The 26,936-nt window shown below is 51.6% G+C and overlaps 1 protein-coding gene across 5 annotated transcripts in view; it reads right to left on the reverse strand.

The window, feature by feature from the left end:
* Window positions 1-26,936, reverse strand: part of LOC142585349 (cyclin-dependent kinase 16-like) — a 186,321-nt gene that overhangs the window by 62,806 nt on the left and 96,579 nt on the right. The window lies entirely within an intron of this gene.

The following is a 26,936-nucleotide window of genomic DNA, read 5'->3' on the forward strand; positions in this document are numbered from 1 at the left end:
CGAAGTGCTAATGATGCATTTAATCTAAAAGTAAGCCACCAGTGTATACGACAGACAACTGAACGTCGGCTCACACACAGTCGTACGCCGAGTGAAACGGAAACTATATACTGGCAGGCCACATTCGAGGGAGACGACATCAAAGCGCTGTGCTTTGAATGAACGAACGAAATATATTTCCTTGGGCTAGACGCTGATCCACACGACCGATTCCGGCAAATAAATCACGCGGAAATCCGCAGATCGGAGAAATTTCTGCGAACAGGAAAAAGATTGTCATCCACCTGAACACAGCACAAAGCTACAAAGGAAACTGAATACGGATTTCTCTGCTTTCCCTTGAAGTTTCCGTGCTACCACTGGTACTATATTCTAGGGACGGATGACAGCATTTCCCTATCGTTGCAAATTCTGTTTCGCAAGTCGCTGAATACGCGTCTAAACCTTGTGACCGGGTTTTTGCACGTCGAGTTCCTTTACGTAAAACCAGGGCGTGCCCGGTATACACAGGCGACGGAAAACTGAGCTTGATGGCCGACCTTGGAATCTAATCTTTTTTTTAAATCTCTGCACGCCACTCAACCCGAGCAGTCATGACTCAGACGACGCTACATTCTATTTCACCAGCTCCAAGCCGTACACATGGCGACAGTTAGGGATCGCGTCAGCCAACTACAACCGAGAAGCAGAATAGAAGTGCTCCTCTACTGTCCATCCTCAGGATCACCATGCTCACGCCTGTGTCTGAACGGAAGCTTCACGGAACGATCAGTGCCGGACAATGAGCGACCCCTGCCCTCAGCAACAAGCAGCAGGGTTTCGTTACTGATTGGCTGAACGCGAGCGACAGCCTTCGCCATACAGTACATGAAGTAGGCAAGACGGAGTTGTGGTACAGTCAAGGCCGCAGGTTACGGGCGGAAGCAGATGGCAGCATTGCAGCACATAGGGGCAGGTCGGCGAAGGTTACACTGTAAACCTTGCCCTCTCTGCCGTCGCTAGGCAACGCTGGGCGAAGTGGGGGAAAAAGAGAGAAAGAAAGTAAACATGACACGACCTTGACAGCGATAGTAGCGGCAGGTGGCATCCGTAACTTGTATATGCGGCCCAATTAACCTTCGCAAGAGCCGGCAGAGCTTTCCTTTTACGGCACCGCAACCTCTATACACAATCCCGACGACAGCGAAACCTGCGAAGCGCTGAGCTAGGTGTCGTGCTATAGCGCGACACACGCCATGAATGAGCCTCGCCTGGCACTCATTAATGCTTCGGTGGTACGGAGGTCTGGGTTGTACGATTTCCCGGTTTATACGCGCACGAATGAAGAACGTCGCAGGCGCACAATATTTTTATATTTAGATGGAGTAAGGAACAGACGCTGCCGTACCTTAGAGAAGCTGAACACAGTACATGTATTACGGAAGCCGTATGTTGAAAAGAGCCAGAAGCGCCCCCTTTTCGTTATATAAGTCTCTCTCTCTCTGTCTGCGTGTTTAAGCTACCTGTCTGACGCATAGTCAATACCGTCTTCTTATGTCAAAGTTACGCCTGTATCTTTTTTTTTTTCATTTCTGCATCGCTTGTTGCGCGGTATTTAGCCTATCATCGAAGGTGGCGAATTGGACTTGTTGGTATTGTGTTATGTTACATGCTTGTCCATGTCTCTGTCGTTCCATTGTTTCCACTTGGTGATATACCCTTCTTCTTGTCAAGCTTGCGAAGTGCTTACTGATATTTATTAGTTGTGCGCGGGTGTTTCATAATAGGCTTGTATACTCAACCAGCCACATTCTCTCTCTCTCTCTCTCTCTCTCTCTCTCTCTCTCTCTCTCTCTCTCTCTCTCTCTCTCTGTGTGTGTGTGTGTGTGTGTGTGTGTGTGTGTGTGTGTGTGTGTGTGTGTGTGTGTGTGTGTGTGCGTGCGTGCGTGCGTGCGTGCGTGCGTGCGTGCGTGCGTGCGTGCGTGCGTGCGTGCGTGCGCGCGCGCTCGTTTAAGTTTTTACGTTATTTTTATAACCAATAATACATGAATTTTTCATCACATCAGCTCACGTTCGCAACGCCAGAATTACCATCGATTACCAAGACACGCTACAACTTTCTGGTCAACCAGACAAAACGCTACCACACTGCATCTATCGGTTCCACTCCCACAAAACCCACTAGTAGTGACCAAATGACGCGGAATTGCACGTTTTTAAACCAAGCTTTTTCTCTCTTCGGACAAACCATGTTTCATGGCGCGCGCGCACGCACGCACGCACGCACGCACACACACACACACACACACACACACACACACACACACACACACACACACACACACACACACACACACACACAAAGTAAACCGAAGCGGGAAAAAAAAAGTGACAGCGCACTGCACAGGCGGTCAACAGGAAGCGCCTGCTGAAAGCCTAAGGAGACCCAAATTTCACGGAAGGCCGCTAAAACTCGCATGCCGACGCCTCGCCAAGAAAAACTGGACGCATAGAAGCGAAGACAAATAAAATTAATGGAGAGAGTGAGAGAGAGAAACCAAGAAAAAACTACGCCGAGACCGGGGAGAGGCAAACTGGGCGGGCGATCACGCTGTGGCGAGACAAACAAGGCCGCGACGTGTCCGACAGAGCACGGAATGCGGCTGACACGCGAGGACGCCTGAAATACAAGGAAACAGACAAGACCCGGTCGCCCTATTCTCTCCTTTCCCCCCATGCTCCCGGTCTTCGCTTCTTCTTGGCGGCCTAAGAATTCCGGTGGCGAGCACAATGACAAAAGCGCCTCACGGCTGGGACAGAAGCAAGAGAAAAGAGAAAGCGGGGCATCAGTGAACACAAAAGTACCGGCTGCTGCAGGTTAGGGAAGCGAGAAAAAAAAAAAGGCATTTCCACCAGACGTAACGATACAACATCCTTAACGATTCCTACACAGAGTCGGCAAGCGCGTTTCTCTCTTCCCCTTAAAAAGGGAGAGAGAGAAAGTCGAGTTTTATGTGCTAGAACCACGATATAATAATGAAGCACGCCGCAGTGGGGGGCTACGGATTAATTTTGGCCACCTGGAGTTCATTAAGATGTTCCGAAATATAAGTACACGAGCGTTTCTACAGTTCCCCCCCCCCCCCCCCCACCCGCCATCGAAATGCGACCGCCGCGGCAGGGATTGAATCCGCGACATCTAGCTCAGCGATGCGATGCCATAACAGCTGAACTTCCGCGGCGTATAGCTCTTCTCTCTCTATAGCTTCGTTAACATAAACTCGACGTGAGCGGATCGAGTCGGAAGTCGAGTTGACCCAACCCGACTCGACTGCGCTTGCATGCATCTTGCTAAGAGGGTTTAGCTGCGAGTCAACTCGCCATCCCTCGCAGGCGGGTAGACTCCGAACGCGATTCCACGCTCGCTCGGATCGGCTTAGCCAGCTAGCGTTTCATCGACCGCGCCGACCGGATTTCGAGCCGCCAAGTCGACTCGACCCGACTTCATTGGTTTCACGAGAAACGTATGGGTGGGTTGATTCTCTCACTTACAAAGTGATTTTGGCGTGTCTCTTGCCTGGCGCACGCGTACACACACAGGAACACGTGTCAACATGGAGGAGGGAGGAGGAGGAGGAGGGTGCGCCTAGCAACTTCGGAGAATCGGCGCGGTGCCATCAACGCTCTGACGCGCGCGGCGACGTCAGCGAACGCTTTTGTCTCCTTCCCAAGAAGCAGACGTGCATGTGTACACGTGACCAAGCGGCGGACCTGGGGACGACGTCACCGCCGCCGCCAGGGACTTCAAACACCGGGCTGCCGGGACGCGTGGAGGGACTTCCCGGATAAAAAAAAAAAAAAGAAAGAACAGCGGAGACCGAGGGATAGACAGGTCAAGCTTTCCGTACAAGCGGTGCACCGCGATTTTGCCGAACACGGAATGGCACGAAACGGAACGGAACAGAAGCTTCGTTTAGTTTTTTTTTTTTTTTTATCCCTGCCGCCCCCACCCACACCCCCTTCCCAACTTAGGTGAATAGGCTATCCTGACAAACAAACTGTTTCTTGGACTCATTAATTTGGCTTCGAATATACCATAAAAGCAGCAGACGCTAAATGCACATAGTGAACGATACCCGAAAGGGGCATACGTAACCTTTTATGTAAACGAAGTAGAGCATTTCAAATGCACAGTGAGCCCACAGTATATACGCTAGCGAATGGAGCCGACTGTCGCGTCATCCGTGCACAACAAATCTTGTAAGCTATCAATCACGCCTTTCCAGGTACAACTAAAAACGGCGACACACGCACTGCAAGCAACACCAAATGAACAAATTATACAGGGCGTCCCAGCTAACTTAGACAAGCTGACCAATTAAAAAAAAATGGTTGAACAACAAAAAAAGAACATGGTGCAAGATACGATGTCAAGACCGTAGTCTGGTCGTCAGAAGTATGACGACCAAGCCCCGTAGGTAGTAGGTCTAAAAACCTTATCTGGCCCCATGTTTCTTAATTTCTTTTTTTATTTGAACAGCTTCGTTAACGTTACCTGGGACACATGCAATCATATTCAGTATACATGGCGACCATTTTTAAGTTTTCTAGAATTAAAAAAAAGAAAGAAAGTCGCCTGTCGCAGATGAAACAGTTCAAGTCCTTGAGCTGGATTATACACAGAGGCGTGCATTATACTCTCACGGGAAATCGAAACGCACATTCAAAATATTTACAAAACAAGTTAATTATCTTAATTGATTACGGTACAGATTGCAATTTACGAACTGTAGCCGGCGAGTTCACAAGGCGTATGTATCCATTTGGACTGAATTTACAGAATGACACGCGTAAAGTTTGGAGATACGCGACATCGAACGAGCCGAGAAAATGCACTGTTGTTCTACTTTCTATTTTAACCAAACGCATCTTCTATGCATTGACACGCAAAAGCAACTGGAACGCCCATGTATATCGTCCCGCCATCTTGAGGAATCATATCTCGAAACTGGTGTCATCCTAGAGATTGATTTCGAATGGATACGTCTTGCAAGCTAACCGGCTACAATTCGTAACAGATGTGCCGTAATGTAATCAATTAAAAATAATAAGCGAATTTTCGGCAATTAGTTGAACGTATGTTTCTATTGTTGTTGCTGTTACTGTCCACCGCTTCGAATAATCCAACTCAAGGATGAGAATCCTGCTGTATGCCAGAGGCGATCTTTAATAATTCAGGGAAGCTTAAAAAAATATAATCACCCCCAATATCAGATATGTTATATTTAATCGACTAGTTACGTATAAGAAACATTTTAGCGGGCTATGGGTGGCCACCGAGCTACATCTTGTTACTCACAGGTGGCGCCTCAATCAATTCCCGATGTTGCGTTTCGCCTGCGACACGTGGTTTTGCCGGCGCGACTGCGGCGGGGCGGCAGACATTTTGGCCCGATCGTCGTCGCCGCAACACTCATCGGCAGGTGTTTCCAGGCGCGACTGCGGCGATGCGACCGCAAAGGATCACCCTCTCATTCCAGTCATTGTGCCCGAAACAGGCGATGCCAAAGCAGGGATCATCCTCTCATTCCAGTCATTGTGCCCGAAACAGGCGATGCCAAAGCAGGGATCATCCTCTCATTCCAGTCATTGTGCCCGAAACAGGCGATGCCAAAGCAGGGATCATCCTCTCATTACAGTCTTTGTGCCCGACCGGCAGCGCTACAATAGGGTGCTACGAGATCGTGCTCGACATGGTGCTACGGCAGCGCTACAACAGGGTGCTACGAGATCGTGCTCGACATGGTGCTACGGCATCGCTACGACAGTGTGCGTCACCATTAGCCCATTGTACATTCACGTGCTCGTCTTTTGAGGGGTTCCTTCTTGCCCTCAACTGCGAGAGTATAAAAACAGCTGCCCCCGGACGCCAAAAGGAGGGCTCCGATTTCTTCTGCTGAGTAAAGTGCTCTCCCGTCTCTCTACTTCGGTCAACCTGACCGCCAACTCTTTGCGATGTTAAAATAAACCAGTTGTTTTGTTGTTACCAGTCGACTCATGCTTTGCCGGGACCTTCGGATGCTTCCAGTTGTACCCCAGGCCGCCAGGCCAACGCTACCCTTGGGGCTTGCGACCCAGGTACAACCACGGGCGTCAGCGCCGAGTTCCCAACAGATCGTACCAGCGGTGCGATTCCAAACATCTGGTTGGCAGCGGTGAGATCGCCTCCGACTTCAAACAACTGTCTGCCAGCGGTGAGATCGCGACAACGGAGGCCAGCAGCGAAGAGATGCAGTTGACTGTATGCTGAGCAGCTCAACGACGATCCGGGAGCAGTGCAACGAGCCCTGTGTGACGACTGGTTGCCTGCAGCGGAACGACTGCGCGGAATTCCTGCCTGCGAGGTTTGGTGAGTGCGGGACTTTCTTCTTCTGAGCTTTGCCAGGCTTTTGTTAGTGTTAGAAACAGAGCTGGTAATTGTGGTTGTCGTTGCTGCCGGGTTAGTTTGCGGCAAGACAATAGTAAGCAGTAGAGAAAGCAGCATTCAGAGCAGCCATGGATTTGAAGTCGTTGCGCAAACCGAAATTGTTGGAGCTTGCAAGAGAGTTGGGTCTGGATGTCTCAGACAAACTAAGAAAACCTGAACTGCTAAAGGCTATTCTTGAGTTAGAGGCTGAGGATGACGAGCTGTCGGAATGCCTTGAGACTATTGAGGAGAGGGAGACTGCAAAAAGAGAAGAGCGTGAACGTAAAGAACAGAAAGAAAAAGAAGAGCGTGAACGTAAAGAACAGAAAGAGCGAGAGCAACAAGAGCGTGACCGTCAACACGCTTTGGAAATGAAGCGTCTTGAGGTAGAGATGGAACGCGCTCGTAATGGAAGTCAGGCACACGGTGCAGGAGAACGAGTATTGTTCAAAATGACTGACCTGATGCGGCCGTTTAAGCTTGGAGAGGACATTGGTTTGTTCCTGGTTAACTTTGAGCGAACGTGCGAGAAGCAGGGGTTCTCTCGGGAAACGTGGCCACAGCGCTTGCTCACTTTGTTACCCGGCGAGGCGGCCGACGTAGTCGCTCGCTTGGATAGAGAGGAAGCAGAGGATTTCGACAAAGTAAAATCGAGTCTGCTAAAAAAGTACCGGCTGTCTGCGGAGGCGTTCCGTCGGAAGTTTCGGGAAAATGAGAAAGGCAAAAGTGAGTCATATACAGAGTTTGCGTATAGGCTTATGTCGAACATGCAGGAGTGGCTCAAAGAAGAGAAAGCGTTTGGTGACCACGATAAAGTTCTGCAGTGCTTCGGGCTAGAACAGTTTTATAGTCGGTTACCGGAGAACGTGCGATACTGGGTCTTGGATAGGCCAGACGTGAGTACGGTGGCTAGAGCCGCTGAGCTAGCCGAGGAGTTTGTGACGCGTCGAGCTCGCGGAGCTAAGGACGGTCAAAAGGGTGAATTTGGCTCGAAGTTTGAGAGGCCGAAGTTCACACCCATGAGAGCAAAGGGGAACACGCGTAGTGAGGATGCAAGTGAAAGCAGTCCGACCAAACGTAAAGAGACGGCGGCAGCCGAAGCCGAACGCAGAAAGCGGTTCGAGATGAGGCGAGCGGGCGTTTGTTATACGTGCCAGAAGCCGGGTCACTTTTCGGCGCAGTGTCCGGAAACAACACCAAAAGTTGTGTTTTTTTCAATAGGCAGCACTGACGAGAAGATGAAGCTTCTCGAGCCTTACATGCGAGACCTCCTCGTGAACGGGAAAGAGTGCCGAGTGCTTCGCGATTCCGCAGCTACGATGGATGTAGTTCACCCGTCTTACGTAGAACCCCATATGTTCACGGGCGAGTGCGCGTGGATCAAGCAAGCCGTGGAAGCTCATAGCGTGTGTCTGCCGGTAGCAAAGGTGCTTATTGAAGGACCTTTCGGAACGCTTGAGACAGAGGCGGCAGTGTCATCTATGCTGCCACCCCAGTACCCGTACCTATTTTCAAACAGGTCCGATCACCTCCTGCGCGAGAAGGGGCTTTTGTTTGGTGAAGCTAGTGTTCAGGCCTTAACCAGATCGAAGGTTCGGGAGCTCGCTGCAAAGGCGGTAGTTGCGGGGCCGACGTTATCAAACAACGAAAGAGGGTCAGAGGCGCAGCAAGCTGATATTCAGAGCACGCCCGAACAGAATAAAATTGAGTCTGTAGCGTTGAAGGCGCCAGATACTGGAGAGGAAAATCCCGATTCGGGAAAGTTAGAAGAGCTATCTACTGATTTGCTCATCGCGCCTACGTCAGACGGACTTGATAGGTTGCTAAAAGTCAGCCGGTCGGCTTTGATAGCCGAGCAAAAAAAGGATGGCAGCCTGGAAAACGTGCGCTGCAATGTCAAAGAAGGTATCGCCAGGAAAACTGCGCGTTTTGTGGAAAGAGGTGGAGTCCTGTACCGGAAGTATCTAGACCGCCGAGGAGTGGAGTTCGATCAGCTGATCGTGCCTCAATGCTATCGTCAGGATCTGTTGCGCTTGTCACACGGGGGTTCGTGGTCCGGACACCTAGGAGTTAAGAAAACTAAGGACCGTCTCTTGCAAGAGTACTATTGGCCAGGGTGTTTTCGGGACGCAGACCATTTCGTGAGGACATGTGACACTTGTCAGCGGGTGGGCAAACCAGGGGACAAATCGAGGGCGCCGTTGAAATTGGTACCTATCATTACGGAGCCTTTTAGACGGCTCGTTATTGATACTGTGGGACCTCTGCCGGTAACAGCCACGGGGTACAGACACATTTTGACTGTGATCTGCCCAGCGACAAAGTTCCCTGAAGCAGTGCCGCTTAAAGAACTCAGCTCAGTTGAGATAGTTAATGCACTACTGTCCATATTTGCGCGAGTTGGTTTCCCTGCGGAAATCCAATCAGATCAGGGCACAGTGTTTACTAGCGCTTTGACGACAACTTTTCTCGAAAGGTGTGGGGTAAAGCTGTTACACAGCTCAGTGTACCACCCACAGTCGAATTCCGTTGAGAAGCTCCACTCCGTCATGAAGCGCGTGTTGAGAGCGTTGTGTTTTGAACATCGAACTGACTGGGAGCTGTGTCTGCCTGGGGTGATGTTTGCTTTAAGGACCGCGCCGCATGCGGCTACGGGGTTTTCGCCAGCTGAACTGGTGTACGGTCGCTCGCTTCGATCTCCGCTTCGCATGCTTCGAGAATCATGGGAAGGTAGGGGCGACGACCCAGTCGTGGTGGAGTACGTGCTTAAGCTCCTCGAACGCTTAAGAAGGGCACAGGAGTTGTCAGGTGAAGCAATGACAAAGGCCCAGCAGAGGGCCAAGGTTTATTATGATCGGACAGCCAGGGCCCGTCGTTTTGAGGTTGGCGATGAGGTCATGATATTGCGCACATCGCTAAACAACAAACTAGACGTGCAGTGGGAGGGCCCCGCACGAATTGTTCAGAAACTGTCGGACGTTAACTACGTGGTAAGTCTGCCAGGAAAGCGGAAAGCACAGCAAGTTTACCACTGTAATCTGCTCAAACCTTATAGACAAAGGGAAGCAGTGGTGTGCATGATGGTAAACGTTCCTGAAGAGCTTCCGGTCGAGCTTCCGGGACTAGGCTCAGTGACGAACAGGGAAGACACCGGTCAAGTCATTAGTGACCTTATCAGTAAAGCGCCGCTGTCGCCTGAGCAGAAAACCGAACTACACCAGCTATTACAAGAGTTTCAAGGTCTGTTCTCTGAGAGGCCTGGTAGGACTTCTGTACTTACTCATGATATAGAACTTACCTCCCCAGAGCCAGTACGATCCAAGGCGTATCGGGTGTCACCCCGCCAGAACGATATTATGGAGGCTGAGGTAAAGAAAATGCTACAACTCGGTGTTATTGAGGCAGGTGAGAGTGATTATACCTCCCCTTTGATTTTAGTTGAGGTACCGGGCAAGGAACCTCGTCCTTGCGTCGACTACCGCAGGCTTAATTCCATCACTAAGGATCAAATTTATCCGATCCCTAACATCGAGGAGCGCCTTGAGAAAGTTAGTAGCGCTCAGTTTATTTCCACCCTAGATCTTGTCAGGGGTTATTGGCAGGTTCCACTTACAGAAGAGGCTAGTAGGTATGCGGCGTTCATTTCACCAATGGGAACATTCCGTCCTAAAGTGTTGAGTTTTGGTTTGAAGAACGCGCCATACTGTTTTTCAAGCCTCATGGATAAAGTGTTGCGGGGACAGCAAGAATTCGCTTTACCGTATCTAGACGACGTAGCGATATTCTCCGCATCCTGGTCTGAGCATATGGCACACTTGCGGGCAGTGCTAACCCGCCTGCGCGAAGCGGGCTTGACAGTCAAGGCTCCTAAGTGCCAGTTAGCACAGGCCGAGGTTGTCTACCTCGGTCACGTGATTGGTCAGGGTCGTCGCCGCCCCTCTGAAATAAAAGTGGCCGCTGTGCGAGACTTTCCGCAACCGCGCACCAAGACCGATATTCGGTCGTTCTTGGGTGTCGCCGGCTACTATCAGAGGTACATCCCTAGGTACTCTGATATCGCGGCTCCCCTGACGGATGCTCTAAGAAAGACAGAGCCTCAAACAGTCGTCTGGGACGAGACAAAGGAAAGAGCTTTTAGCGCCCTAAAGAGTGCCCTAACAAGCCAGCCTGTGCTACGATCGCCAGACTATACAAAAGGGTTCATTGTTCAGTGCGATGCTAGTGAGCGAGGCATGGGCGTTGTACTGTGCCAACGGGAAAATGGAGAAGTAGAACACCCCGTCCTGTATGCTAGTCGTAAGCTGACCAGTCGTGAGCAGGCGTATAGCGCCACCGAGAAAGAGTGTGCGTGTCTCGTGTGGGCCGTTCAGAAATTGTCATGCTATCTAGCCGGCTCGAGGTGTATCATTGAGACGGATCACTGCCCTCTCCAATGGCTGCAGACCATCTCTCCCAAAAATGGCCGCCTCCTGCGCTGGAGCCTCGCTTTACAACAATATTCCTTTGAGGTGCGTTACAAAAAGGGGAGTCTCAACGGTAACGCCGATGGCTTAAGTCGAAGCCCCTAACGTAGGAATCAGCCTCAAAATTGTTTGTTACTGATGTTTTTCTTCCTGAGGCAGGATTTTTTTTAACATATTGCTTTTGTTTAGTGTTTCAAAGTGATGATATGCTTTCTAGTGCAATTTTTCAATTTGTGGACGCGTTCTGAGTGATGCTAGACTACTGTAAGGAACTAGGCAGTGGTATAAAAAGGGGAAAGAGCCTGGCAGGGCTTAGTGAGGGTTGTGCCGTGCTTGCTGACTGAGCGGTTGAGTTTCAGCGTAGTTCTAACGCTTGCCGGGAACGAGAACAAAAATGTGAACTCTCCCGAAGTCACTTTGCAGTGTCCCGTGCGAACCTGAACGAGAGAACGAGGCCTTCTCTGTGCGCTGCGCTCAAGAAACGTCGAGGGACGCCCGACTTCGGTTATGAGCATCATCGAGCGACATCCCTCCGGCCAGCGGATGCAGTCCCCTGTCCATCGGGATCTCCTTCCCCCGGCGGGGCGGTCTGTTGCGTTTCGCCTGCGACACGTGGTTTTGCCGGCGCGACTGCGGCGGGGCGGCAGACATTTTGGCCCGATCGTCGTCGCCGCAACACTCATCGGCAGGTGTTTCCAGGCGCGACTGCGGCGATGCGACCGCAAAGGATCACCCTCTCATTCCAGTCATTGTGCCCGAAACAGGCGATGCCAAAGCAGGGATCATCCTGTCATTCCAGTCATTGTGCCCGAAACAGGCGATGCCAAAGCAGGGATCATCCTCTCATTACAGTCTTTGTGCCCGACCGGCAGCGCTACAATAGGGTGCTACGAGATCGTGCTCGACATGGTGCTACGGCAGCGCTACAACAGGGTGCTACGAGATCGTGCTCGACATGGTGCTACGGCATCGCTACGACAGTGTGCGTCACCATTAGCCCATTGTACATTCACGTGCTCGTCTTTTGAGGGGTTCCTTCTTGCCCTCAACTGCGAGAGTATAAAAACAGCTGCCCCCGGACGCCAAAAGGAGGGCTCCGATTTCTTCTGCTGAGTAAAGTGCTCTCCCGTCTCTCTACTTCGGTCAACCTGACCGCCAACTCTTTGCGATGTTAAAATAAACCAGTTGTTTTGTTGTTACCAGTCGACTCATGCTTTGCCGGGACCTTCGGATGCTTCCAGTTGTACCCCAGGCCGCCAGGCCAACGCTACCCTTGGGGCTTGCGACCCAGGTACAACCACGGGCGTCAGCGCCGAGTTCCCAACAGATCGTACCAGCGGTGCGATTCCAAACACCGACTAAAGTTATTCCTGGCGTGCCAGAAAATTATTGGGGTGATGAAAAACGGAGATCTGCAGGCGCAAGTCGAAATCAGCCAGCGCAAGACAGAGTAATTGGAGATCGCTGGGAGAGAGACAGGCATTCGTCCTGCCCAGTGGACCTAAAGATAGGCTGATGATATATATATATATATATATATATATATATATATATATATATATATATATATATATATATATTCTCTTTTTAATTTATTTTTTAAAGTGAGGCACATGTTCTCATGCCTTGCGGCCTTTCGTAGCAGTGTCCCAAGCTATCGGGCGCGCACGTAGAAGAAGGGAAGAATCGCGCGCTCGACCCACCACGAGAGCTCTTTTAGGGTTTTGCGACCCAGCGAGCGCCCAGCGTCAGCGTTAAATAACAAATGACACTACCTCCACAAGTGTCTCGCCACACACACGACGTCATCCGGCGACGTTAAAAGGATTCCACGCAGGCACGCCCGCTACGAGCACGCGTAGCCACGAATAAAGCCGCACATCGCGACAAGAAAAGAACGGAGAGAGAAAAACAAAGGTAGAGAGCACTGAATATAAAAAAAAAGAAATGAAAGGAGAGAGGGGGGGGGGACTGGAAAGGGAAGACGGTTGAAGCCCAACCAGCAAGGCGGGACTTGGAAGGGACCTTGCGTGCGGGTTAGGAAAGGAAGTTTAAGCTCCGCTTCAGAGGTGAACAGAGGCGACCGCACATTCTATAGGTATACGGCACACGTCCTGCAGCGGGATTTCGGGGCGTCGTTTTTCATCGTTTGGTGACCGCCGCCTCCCACGCACGCTCGTCGCTTGCCCGGCTCTAATGTCCCATTGGCTGTCACCCCGACTTACTCGTGTCTTCATTCCTTTATTTTTTTTTTCTTACAAAATGTTTTTCGTTTTGTTTTCGATAATTAGTCGGGCTGGAGCCCGCCTGACAGAACAACGCCCCTGTCGGGAAAAAACGGAGAGGTAATCTGTTTTCGTTAAGGCTAGCGTACGTGGAAAGAAGAATAAACGAAAATAAAAGGTCGCCGTAAAAGGCGATGGCGCCTCTGTTACCGTCGCCACGCATACAAATGGACAGGAGATCGACGGTCTCGGGACCAAAGCTGAGCGACAGTTTTTTGACCTCCCGGGTTCGAAAGCAGATGGGGCGCGCTTAGCTTTTTGTGTGTGCTTATTTGCAGTTTAGTTAGGTGTCGTTATCTCATTCACGTAACGCATTAAAGTCCCGCGAAAACGAGATTAGACAGACAGACAGACAGACAGACAGACAGACAGACAGACAGACAGACAGACAGACAGACAGACAAGACAGACAGACAGACAGACAGACAAGACAGACAAGACAGACAAGACAGACAAGACAGACAAGACAGACAGACAGACAGACAGACAGACAGACAGACAGACAGACAAGACAGACAAGACAGACAAGACAGACAGACAGACAGACAGACAGACAGACAAGACAGACAAGACAGACAGACAGACAGACAGACAGACAGACAGACAGACAGACAGACAGACAGACAGACAGACAAGACAGACAAGACAGACAGACAGACAGACAGACAGACAGACAGACAGACAAGACAGACAAGACAGACAAGACAGACAAGACAGACAGACAGACAGACAGACAGACAGACAGAGATCTGCATGTCCCCTCAGAAAGAATGCGGGCGCAGTGGTTCTCCGCACGGTCATGATTACCGCTGTAGCCTTTTGCTATAAGACGTGCTCGCAGCACGTGGCGCAGGCTTCGGTCCACCCATTTTATCTTCGTTTTCATTCCGTTTACCCTTGGAAAGAGCCAGTGCCGACGAGGCCCCGTCTGAACGACTTCCGTTCCGCGGACGCAGCGCGTCTTCTCTCCCAGCTTATGCTCGCGACTCCCTCACATACCTCACGTCACAGGGCACAGCCACTCTCCTGGCGTTTTGACAGCTTTCGCTAACGATGCAACGGAGAACGGCAATTCTTTTTTTCTCTCTCTCTCTCTCTCTCTCTCTCTCTCTCTCTCTCTCTCTACAGGCGCAAACAAAAGAATACCATCACAGCTCGCCTCGGAGGAAAAAAAGGAAAGAGAGAGAGAGAGAAATGTAGATAAATAAAGGAACACGCGCTTCCCCCTCCTCATTATAAAAGACGTTCCACGTGCTACAATTTACCGCGCTGTTTCATAAGCGCTGCCCCCGCAGACCTTCCCGTGCGTCTTTTTCCTTAGAACTCGGCTTCCTGATATAACTTCGCTCACGCGAGCGCAGCTTTGGTGTGCGGTGCAGTTCCTGGGCTAAAAGCACAGTGTCGCATCAAAATCACCCGCCTCCGTCCCGCCTTCCCGTCCCCTCTCAATCCTCTCCTACCAATGTCTTCCGTTTGAATGCGCGAACGAGACAGAACGTGTGGTTAACCAAGGTCAGTGCTATATAGGATACCGCTAACCTACACGGGTCGTTTGGTGCTATACGCTTATGCAGGATGGCCTCTTATATCGATACACCAAAAACTCCAGATCGCATTCCGCTATCCACAAAAAAAAAAGAAAACAAGAAAAAAAACCTAGAAGTTGCGGCGGGCGTCACAGCCGGGAATTCAACAGATGACCGACAGTCAGGGTGAGTGACAATGAACGAGCGAGCGAGAGAGAAAGTGCGTGTTTGCGCGCGTGTTTTAGGAGCGAGAGAGACGTCACTGGGTATTTTCCTTCGCTACATTGCCCTTTTGAGACACAGCGCACGTATAGCAGCGAAGTGAGATACGCTAATTTACAGTAACAAGGAGCCATGGTAAACGATGATTTTGCGCATCCTTGTAAACGTTACAGCGTCGCGAGTCTCTGAAACATCGAATGCAGTGCTAAGGAGAAATACCACCGAAGCGTATACATACAACGCACCAAACTAAGGTCCACTGCGCGTTCTTATCGCTCGCGAACGTATATGCAGCGATTCTTGGCCTTTTTGCGTTTGTTCCGTGCAGTGCGTGGTGTTACTGCAACTACTGCGTTTTAAGAGCGACAGGAGGGACACAATAGCTGTTGAGCCTGTTTTCGAGAAACGCACACCGAATTGAGACACATATCTAAAAAAAAAAGAAATAAATAGGCAGGCACGCATTAACGAAGTTCGCAAGAACATGCATCTCTCCACAAGCGGGAGGCAAAATAACCCCGCACATTTTATATAAAGGCAGTCCTCCAAGACAAGGGGTCCGGCGAAACTCAGCGCGCCAGCCGGTTCGCAATGTACACGGACTTCGAAAGCTAAGAAAAGCGCGACCAAGGTCTCGGAGGCGACGACACCAAACGCGCAGCCACGCTATAATACACGCGCTGCGCGAGCTCATTAAGTCCCGTCTCCGGGCGCAGAAATCGATATGCGGACCGCGTCGCCTTGCCCAGATGCCTATCGCGGCAAAACTCATTCCGCTGCGCCATACGATGTCATTCAATGTGGCGCTGGCCTGACGTGCGGACACGACACAGCAGCGCTAGTGGTCTGCCGTGCCCACGAAGGGCGTGGAAAGAAAGAAAGAAAGAAAGAAAGAAAGAAAGAAAGAAAGAAAGAAAGAAAGAAAGAAAGAAAGGGGCTGTCGGGGTGAAATACCACTACGTCCGACTTCATCAACGAACCGGCGGGGCAGCGGTCGCCATTAATTACGTAGTGGCCTCAAGAGGACGACAGCTCGTAAACAGGACTCGGAAGATGACGCGCGAGCGAGCGTGCAGAAAAAAAGAAAGAAAAAAGAAAAGAAAAAACAATCAGTGCCCGCGAGAGTAAGATCAGAGAGGCAAAGGGAAAACACGCAGGCGGCGTTGTAAAGGCCTGCTGTCGCGTGCATTTAGCCGCAATCTGTACCACGGACACGCACGGGACTTTACAGGCTGGCACGCGGCGAACGCCGACAAAGGGGGGCGAACATCAGCTTATATAACATCAGCTTATATATGAACATCAGCTTATATAATGTAGACTCGGGTGTTGGCACGACAAGGCCGGCGTCAGCGATTCTCGTGCGTGTGAGGGTGCAAAAAGACACACACAAGCGAGACCAGGATGGAAAGGATAGGGATAGATCATCTCTGTATGTCGCGAGGATACCTACCCCTATAGCTAGCTGCAAGCCTCACAGCGACCCACACATTATATACGCATCGAAGACTCGCCGATTCCACGAAGGCCCACAACTCCGCCCTCCCCCTTTCCCTCCCAACCCCCGCTAACTTAGCGACCGGAGTCTCTCGTCCTTCAGCAGCCTTCGCGGTCGCGCGGTTTTTACAACGGTCGCACGCGGATGGCAAGATTTCCGCAGAAGTGATTTTGTTTTCGTCGGCGAGAGGAATAGTGAGCAAATTCGCGGCGGGTGTGCCATTTCATCTCCCCCCCTGAACACGCATCTCAGAACGGTGGCGCCTCTTCAACATCGTCATTCCCAAATTTTCGCTGCGCGAAACTTACGTCCGCGCTGAAGAGTACATACACAAGCGTGGAAGAGGAGGACTAAAACAAAATAATAAAGAAACATGCACGATCGCGCGAGACTCGCAAAAAGAGAAAAACAAAGATGCATGAACTGCCAAGCTCCCATTTCCTTCAGATGTTCATATTTCACTTTCGCTCGGCATTTACCGTATGAAGCAAAGGGCAAGAACATCGGAAAGCGCCTAGACGTAGGTGCGTAGTCCGCCAATCCAGGCTGACGAAAGAACAACGACGTCGCCCAGGCGAAGATTTTTCTGTTACGCGCGGAAATTTCGGCAGTCAAAACTGGGGATTTGGGCGAGAACGAGCAAATGAAGGAGGAAACAAAATGTCTGAACAACATGCTTTCCGTTGACGTCACCACGATAACAAATGAACGTAATCGCCATACGAAACACGGCCGGCAACGAGGGTTCTTGCACGCAAGATGGCACCGTCTCGCTAATTCTGTGCAGTGCATCGAAGCCTACGTGGCTCGTATGAGCCAATCAATAACGAGAGCATATTGCGTGTTTCAGAGAAAGGAAGAGGATTAGCGTCGCCCATTGTGCGCTGCTAATCCTTCCCTGACTGGCTGCTAATGCTTCCGTCCATTCAGTCGACTTCGCGTGGATGGAGAGATTAGTGGCGTAAAGCGGATTGGCCCGGTTTCTTTCGGTTCTCTTTGTCATTGGTGATCACTGCGATATTCGACAGTGTCTGGTGCGATCCGTAATGCATTTCGCGCATGTTCACGTAGACCGTTTTACGCGTTTACATGAACTGCTTTTCGTGAATAAGTTCCCCGCTACTGCCATGCAAGGACTTTTGAGCCACACTCAAGCTACTTAAGCAGCCTTTAGCCCAAAATGGCCATTCAGCATTTTTTTTTACTGGAAAAATAAAACTTGATTTGATTCCGCGGTTGGCTGACGCGACCCGTAGGTTTTCACTGCACTGCCCCTAATTGCCGAGACAGGGTATCGGTACCCGTTTGCTCATCGACGTACTAACGATGAGACAAAACAAAAAACAAAGAGATCCCAACAACACACTATACCCGCTCGCGACAATCAAGCGACGCAGGACAGGCGAGGAGGCGGAATGGCGATTTCGCTTGGCGCCGTTCCACGCGGCGTGTGTGTGTGTGTGTACGTGTGCGTACGCGATCGGGGAGAACATCACGCAAGCGAGTTGTTTTCCATAATAAACGACGATATCCACTACACTCACTTCAGGCAACCGGGAGCTCCGGAGAGAAGTGCGCCTGCACTCACGCGCACGGCGCCTTTTCGCCGAAGCCGGGGCGCTTAATCAACGCGGAAAGAAAAAAAGAAAGAAAACCTTGGAAAGCAACACGCGATTTCGCGGGCTAATGAGCGGACTGCTTTGCTATCGCATCTACTTCGTCTCCCCTCTTTCTTTTCTCTCGCTCACTATTCGTTTTGATCACTCAGACGGCACCTCTGACCTCCCCCCCCCCCCCCCCCCCACGCGCCGTGCTTCGAACATAGCACATTTGGCACACTTCCCCGCACGGTAGCCGTGGCGTGTGTGTGTGCGTAAGCAACGCCTCGCACGCGAGGACCAATGCAGGACGATCAGTTCCGCCGGTCTATACGGTTCCTTCGGGCGCTCAATTTAATAACGTCGGTCGAATATTCCAGCCCTAACCTCATTCTTGCACTTTGGCAAAGTGCGTTGTCGGGCGTAAGTTGCAGGATATATATAAAAAAATAACAATCATAAAAAATACACGGGCAGACTGCGACATCAGTTAAAGGCTCGAAGTTGGGCTTGCAGTGTCTGCGTGGCCTTCCCTTCCGATACGGAGCCAAAACACAAAAAAAGAGAAAGAAAGAAAGAAAGAAAGAAAGACTGAATGAAAGAAAGAAAGGGCTTCACGTGCCAAAACCGCGATCCAATTACGAAGCATACCGTACCGTGAGCAATTGCAGATTCATTTTGACCACCTGGCGGGCACAGGCAGACATAGGAGGAAGCCACCCGACCAGAACCCGTCACACCACACTGCGTCATTTCCTTAAACACCCCCCTTTTAGGAGTACTAACGTAAGGGTTGGAAATGCGATATAACAGCAAATACAACAAATGGGTAAGTACAAAAGTTGAACACAAGTTTACTTGCCAGGGGAAAGAATTAGAAGTTGCCCCCAAGGCACGATCTAATTAAATCACAGAGTAGTTCCGCGGAGATCGCTCGCAGAGAACGTCGTCCAGCAGTGCGCGCACACAAGATGGCGGCGCGAACTTCAAAACTAAACAAAGAGGCGCCTCCTGGACGCAGCGACGCGTAGAAACGGCGCGGCCACCGCGACAACGCCAGCCCACCACGAAGCAACAACGAAAAAAAAAAAAAAAGCGAAAGCGTGCTGTTCGCTGGACCGTGCCCCTTCAGAACCGTATACTGGCTGCCAGTCGGCGCCATCTGCGTAACTTTCCTCGCGCATGCGCGCTCGCTCGCTCCCTCTCGTTCGGGCACACCGCACACGTCGGTGCATGTGTAGACTGCTCGAAAAGCGCGCGCACAGTCACGCGCACGCCCTCCGGAGCAGAAGGCGCGCTGACTCATGGCGCGCGCCGTCTCTCTTCTCCAACGCCGTAATAATAACGTAGCGCTCTGAGGCTGCGGCGCAGACAGACAGACTGGCCGGGAAAAAATTCGCGTGCGAGGGTTTACGCGGGCGTCGCCTGCCTGTCTGCGGCAGCTGCTGCCGGCAGAGCGAGAGAGAACTCGAGCGCCAAACAGTGAGCCAGGCGCGAGAACTATGAACCCGGAGTCTGCGGAACAACGAGCGCAGACCGTTTGGTTCCAAAGGCGCCCTGCCGTGTACGGCAAGAATCCAGATCGTCCAGGTATACTTACTAACATGGAGCCAATATGTTCTAAGAGGAAGCTCGGACCGGTGCTGCTATCTAAATACACGTAAAAGGAGAATCTTATTTTTTTTATTTTTCTCCGCAACCAGTGCAGCAAATTTGACGAGGTTTGTTGCATTTAAAAGAAAAACTTAAAAGTGCAGTGACTGTTTCAAACATTTTATTTAGGTCAACAATTTTTTAAAATTAGAAATCGGCAAAAATCGAGAATTTTTAGAAAACGAAACTATCAAGTTTAGAACTCTTATAAATGAAATATGATATCCCAAGTCTGTGAACTGCATCTAATAGTACATCTAAAGCGAACAAAATTAATATGTTACACGTAAATCCTCAAGAAAGGAATTAATAATATGGAAATGCAGCTTTTGCACAACCCTTGTGCACAACGTAACAAATTCACGTTAAGATAATTGACATATCAAATTTGTCCGCTTTGAATGATCTAATGGATCCTGTTTACACAACCGCGATATCTGTTCTTGAAGGAGAGCAATTAATTTGTAAAGTCCGTGTCTCTATTTCTTCCTTTTTCGAACTTTCGAAGTTCCTTTTCACAAAATCCAGGCAGTAAATCGAAATCACCCGTCCAACAGTCGCTATAATTTAACTTTCTCTCTGAAACGTAGCAAACTTAATTAAAATCGGTCCAGGGGTTATCTCATAAAAGCATTTTTGCGTTTTACATGTATTTGAATAGGCCGCCTCGGAGTTGGGCCCGAGCTAAAGCTTTCTCTTAACATGCGAAACACGGCGTTAGACACCAAACACACCAAGACGGACAGCTGACAACGTCTCAGTATTTATACATAGAGGGCTCGAATCGCCCCGTTCGTGGAAGTAACCGCAATCATTCGTCAGGCTTTCATATACGCCGGCCCTTATATATATGCCACATGCAGCATTCGCATTCTTCTCGTCTTCTCTTGCGCAGACCGGAGAACAAATAAATAAACAATTCGAGTGACACATGCACGTGAGAGATCGCTCGCGTGTTTGCAGGCACCGAGCAAAAGCGATCCCTTTCTCGCGGTCGACCCACGTGACCAGTATAGCGCGCGCGCGCATATGACGCAAACGCCGTGACGCGTGCGCGACACATCACCGCGCAGGCGCGCGCGACAGCGTCGTGTCGCGCACGAACTGTCACCCGCTGCGTTGTGGCCGATTACGTAAGGCGCCAATGAGGCGCGCCCCGCGTCGACAGCATGGGGCCCCAAAGGGGCTATATATACATATATATATATGCATGGGTTCCAGAGCTGCGCAGTCCGCGTCACAAATAGCATAGCGTACAACAATGCGAAAGCTATACAGAAAGAGCGTGGACGAAGCAATCACTATACATCGAGAAGAAAGACGAATCCAAGTTTACACAAGTTCTTGCACAACGGCCCCGGATAACTCCACCTACAGGCTGCGCGCGGGTGGTACAGTTTGGAAGCAACAACACTTACAAGACGGTGGCACGAAATGGCTCGTAGATAACGCGCTGCTGCTGCTTCAAAGACCGGGGAGACACGTGACCGCAAGAGGCTGGCGCCGGTACGCATATCGTTAAAGAAAGAAAAAAAAAAACAGACAAGGGTACGCTGAGAACCCCAGCTGCACGTGCATGCATGCATGTTACTCGGGGCCTTTTGTAAGCACGGTTGGTATACTAAGGTACGTCAACGTCGGCTCCACTATTTCGAGAACGCGAGCGACTCTCCAAGACGACACCGCAACGCAGGGGGGGGGGGGGGGGGAGGTGGAATGGGCACACCCCCAGAGGGTGCACTTTCGGCGAGAAGATCCTGCACTGCGTTGAAGCTAACGCACGTACGTTTAATTGTGGGACATTTCAGAGGTGTGTGGCGCAAGTGTTAGTACAGACGCAATTTGTTCTGCCTCTACAAAAAAATCTGGCATTCCAAGCCTTGTTTGGGCTTCTGCGAGTGTCTCGGCGAAGGTACGATGAATGTCACCACGAACGTTCACACTGGGAAAAAAAAAAAAAAACACAGACGAAGAATGACATGCACACATGTGCATAAGCGGTCTCCACACCTGCCCATAGTGTACATATGCGTCGGCTCCTATAACCTCGACAGTGCTGCACGCTTCTACGGCGACACGAAGCGCAGAAGGCGGCGAACGGCGTCAGCTCGCAAGCGTGCGATATTTATTAAACGCCGCGCGCGGACAGCCGGCCATATACAGTGACGCGTATGTATCGCAGATCGTATACAAACAGGGCCCCTGCGCGCGCGCCTGCATGTTTACACGGCGGACAGTACAGGGGCGGCCGCGAGGTGCGAACCAGGATGACGAACGGGAGCCCACGCGTCAGGACATGGGGGCGCACTATATAGCGCAACCCCGCCTTAGACACGCAGTGTAATCCCCCAACCCACCACGAGCGACGGTCGTTCCGGCACAGCTGGCATTAATCCATCACTGCCATAATCTAAGCGGAACACGCCGCGGCACCGATGAGTTATGACGGTGCCGGCGCTGTGTTATATAAGCTGGCAAGCACGCAAGCAAAGCAGTCCTGGTCGACGCTGTATGTATGTACGTGGTCGTGGGGCTCACGGGGAGAAACGACACGCGAAGAACGACCACGTTGAATGGGCACGGCCTCGCACGCAAGTACATTTGATTCGGCGCTGCTGGCCGCCTCGACGAATACAGGGGGAATACACGCCTGACGCAGGAGCGACGCGCGAGCAAATCCGAACGACGCAGCAGCGCATCATCGACCGCGCTGCCATGGCAACCGAGATAGCGCCGTCGCCACGAATAGCCCGCATGTCTCCGCGCGCGCGCGTTCGAGGCACCACGTATTTACACAAAAATGAATATGCGGAACAAATTGAAACAAGCTAAAACGTTCTTAGTTGTCTAAATACGCGCGTTATTCGCAAGATACAAGAATTGTGCTCAGGAATGCTATGGCGCAGGCAGAGTTTAGGCGATCCAGGACGCCTCGACGACTATATACTTTTCAGGCCTGTCTCGGGATTCCACGCGGTCCTACGTTATGCCGAGCAAGAAGGTGGCACGATGCTTCCATTCGAAAATTATGCTGAATGCTTGTGTACGTATTAAGGCAACGACCGACAGAAGAAAACGAATCAAGCATACAGAAGTCCCAATAAGAAATTAAGGGACGAGAGCAACCGGTGTCCCAGCGCGGTATACCGCAATTCACTAAAAGCTCACGGCGATGACGAAAGCAGATGACGTACGCATGTGACGCGGAGGGTCACGTGGACGTCGGGGCAGCACGCAGCGTTGAAAAGCGACCCGATAAGCGGACGCCAGCGGCACACTTTCCAGTCAAGCGCAACGCTATAAATGCCCTTCCCCAATCGCGCTGCAGTTAACTCGAGCGCAGACATCCCAAGGCGTCACACATCTTCCATGCGTGTTACGCATCGGTTCCGCTTCGAATAGGCGAGTTGCGCGGTCAGCAGCGTGTGCGGTACTATATATACCAGCCCGCTGTATAGTGCCAGCTCGACGTTAAGCTACGCCCAACGCGGTTATATAAGGTTCTCTGAAAGGCCGCTTATAATTGCGACACATTTTACTACAAATGCGCCTGGAAGAGAGGGGGGGCGTAGAAAGGAAAGGAAATGCGACTAATTACGGAGAACGTCAACAGCGGAGCGCAAAGGGCATGCACAGCACAAATACTAACGACCCAGTGATTGCCTTTTAGGAGCGTAAGCTACTACTCCACGCCCCTTGGCTGAATAAGCTGCCCCCTGTGGCCGCTGCACGACAAAGATACGGGCGGGCTGTAGAATAAGCGCGAGCAATGGGAACCCAGTTCGTGACGCTTCGGACCAATCACAAGCGCTCGTGCGTAAACAACCAGACGGGGGGGGGGGGGGGGCGCGCTCGAAGCAATTTTGTTCCCCGCGCCTCAACGCGACGGGGTTTCAGCGAGAGCAGGCTTGGGAACTTTCGCTTCAAATCGAGGCCGCGCTCAAGACTTCCAGTCTAGTCGTCCAAAAGAACCCTGGCGAAATATACCGCGCACACCACGTGACCGCGCCGCTCTACGCTCGCATAAGGCGCGCCAAGTGCAGGACATTGGAGAATACACACACACGGAAGAACGGAGCCATCGCTAGATAAAAACAAGCTGACGCAACGAATGCGCCGTCGCACAAAATCCGTGCACTGCAGTCGAAGGTTTACGCATCGCGTCCGCCACGGGGGGAGCCGGCAGACGTTTCAACTCAACACGCATTCCATCGTGTCGAGTTCAACGAGAAATGCAAAGAGGCGTCTCTCCGTCTTTTGCGCGTACATACTGCGCTAATTCGCATCCAAATCAACTATATAACCAACTCCGCCTGCTGCGACAGAAAGCTTCAACGTGAACCTGGATAAAGACGGGTTTCCACAGCCGCACGCCGCTAAACATCCCGGTCACCCAAGTTGGATTAAAAAAGAAAGAAAGCGATAGTGGATTAGCAGCGCAGCTTAACCCTCTCCCCTACGTTGCACCAGTTGTACGAGCTTAGGATGGATTAGCAGCTAACACCGGCCCGCAATAAGACTATACGGACAATCCGTATCCGGTCATCTCCTTCCTCCAAATTTTCCTTCATCGACTGGTTGACAAGCTTCGCCGCACTGCACGGATTTCGCGAGACGCGGTCACGTACTGCTACGGTGCCATTCGTTGGCGGCGGACTGAAGTCATTTTTCTTTTCAAGGCGAAACACAATGACGTGGGAGAGAGAGAGAGAGAGAGAGAGAGAGAGAGAGAGAGAGAGAGAGAGAGAGAGAGAGAGGGCCGCGCTGCGCGTGGCGGTTGATGCACACTATAGGCCCATTGTGAACGAGCGCCGCATGCAGGCACTTCAATAGCTTCGTATTGCGCTACGGAAAGCCGCCGCACCGCGCTTACGTAAAGGTCACGCGGATACGAGCCGAGCGCCCACGCCGCATTCACCCGGCCGCGTTGAAGAACAGCCGGAGAGAAAAAAAAAAAAAACAACCACAGAAGCGTAGGCAGATGCGGGGGGGTGGTTGGGGGGGATAGTAGCGCTCACGCAACGACGGCTGGACAACAACACCGTCGGCGTCGATGCCGTAGCAGCGAAGACGAGCATTGCGCGAAGAGTCTCGCGATAACGACGCGCGAGTCTCCCCCTCTGCGTTGTTCCCTGCAAAGCGTTCGTCAAAAGCACGAATGCACAGCAGCATCGGCCGGCAACAAACATTACACTTCTTTTTGGTCGGGCCCCGAACTTTGAGACCTATAGGGAGAATGCGACGGAGGCTCCCGACCCCAACAATAACAATAAGAACAGAAAGGAAGAGAAGGAGAATCGGAAACATTGCCTGACCGACGCCACTGAGGTATAGCGAGGTAAGTATGAACAACTGACGACAGAATTTAGGATAACAGAGAGAGAGAAGTGAGAACAGCTAGATGTATTTATTGACACGTGTGCGGGAACTTGCAAGGTGGCGCCTCGCCACAGACCTTTCGTTTACGCGTCCTTTCAGGCACACCGTAAGATTGACCTTTCTGGCAATGGATCTGCGGGGTTTACACTGAAGCCACAACAGCCGCGCGTCCGCTGTCCTCCACAGGAGGCGAGACGACGCGCTCGGGTTACGCGCCGGAAAGATGACGCACGTTTCGTTGCGAGCGTGGCCACACAACGGGGATATGGGGGGGTGGAAGGCGGGCAGAGGTATGTGGGGAGGTTAGGTGGCGCCACCTACATTTGCCCTTCTCTCTGCAGCCTATAGTCGGAGAAAGAGAGAGGCGCAGCCGAGACGGAAATTGACGACGGACCTCCCGCACCTGGCCCCGTAGGGGGGGCGCAAAGGACGTTCGAGAAGAACTCGGACCGCAGCCGACGACGCGACACAAAAAACGGTGCATCCAGCCAGCGCGCGATGAAAAGCCGGAAAAACCGAAGGCGCTGCGTGCCGACAGAACCGCGGCGACGGCGAAAAGCTACGCCAAGCTGCAGTACACAGTACACGAAACAATGCATGGTGAACAACATAGAAATCTGTAGAGTGTAAACATGTTCGACAAGCGCAGCGCTGAATGGAAGACGCTGGGGCTCTATCTGTAGAGTGTAAACTTGTTCGACAAGCGCAGCGCTGAATGGAAGACGCTAGGGCTCTGAGCTTTCGCGCCTATATAGCCGCCAAAAGCAACGCGTGTACTGCGCATAGACCAGAAAGCTAGATTATCCATGCAGCATACAGAGCTCATCAAGCACACCAGCTATACGGAATTCACCACGAAAGGCTTAAGTTTCAGAAGTGGCACACAGTAATTGATTGGCGGAAAGCGCGAAGGGGTTGTTACGTTTCGCCTACGACGCGCGGTAAAGCCGGCGCGGATGCAACGGACGCCGGGGCTTCGTTTAAAGCGGCAGACATTTTGGCCCGTTCGGCGCCGCCGCTACGCCTCCCCGCCAAGCGCGTCCAGGCCTGTTCTAATGCCACGCGTCTTCATGTGCGTGTGTGTGTGTATGTGCATGTTGGTGCCCACGCTTGTCGAAGCGCGGCAGCCGGGGAGAGGAGCTCCCCCCAACTGTGAAGCGAGGGGGTCTGACCGGCGCCGACACGACGTTGAGCCACCTTCTCTTCCCATTGTGCCCCAGCGGCGCCGGCACGACGGCTGCGCCACCTTCTCATCCCATTGTGCCCGAGCGGCACAGTCACGTGCTCGTCTATAGAGGGGTTCCTTCTTGCCCTCAACTGCGAGAGTATAAAAGCAGCTGCCCCCGGACGCCAAGAAGGCTCCGATTTCTTCTGTTGAGTAACGTGCACTCCCGTCTCTCTACTTCGGTCAACCTGACCGCCAACTCTTTGCGATGTTAGAATAAACAAGTTGTTTTGTTGTTACCAGTCGACTCATGCTTTGCCGGGACCTTCGGATGCTTCCAGTTGTGCCCCAGGCCGCCAGGCCAACGCTACCCTTGGGGCTTGCGACCCAGGTGCAACAACGGGCGTCAGCGCCGAGTTCCCAACAACTCGTGCCAGCGGTACGATTCCAACAAGGTCTTCTGAATTGCCGCGTCAACCATGGAATGCTAAGCGAACAGGAAAGTGCCACTTTTCCAAGCATCACATGAAGTAAGCGGTAGATCTGTGAGGGCACTGCGAGCAAAACCTAACAGACGGCACTTCCGACAGACGGCATTTCCGACACACACCTCTATTTTTTTTAGCGGATTTTCCATTCCGAACCCTTTTCTGCAGGCGATAGACGACGGCGTATAGAAGCGTCGTTTCATTCTGTCGCTCA

This window comes from Dermacentor variabilis, chromosome 6, assembly GCF_050947875.1.
Source record: "Dermacentor variabilis isolate Ectoservices chromosome 6, ASM5094787v1, whole genome shotgun sequence".
In the NCBI taxonomy this organism is placed as follows: Eukaryota; Metazoa; Arthropoda; class Arachnida; order Ixodida; family Ixodidae; genus Dermacentor; species Dermacentor variabilis.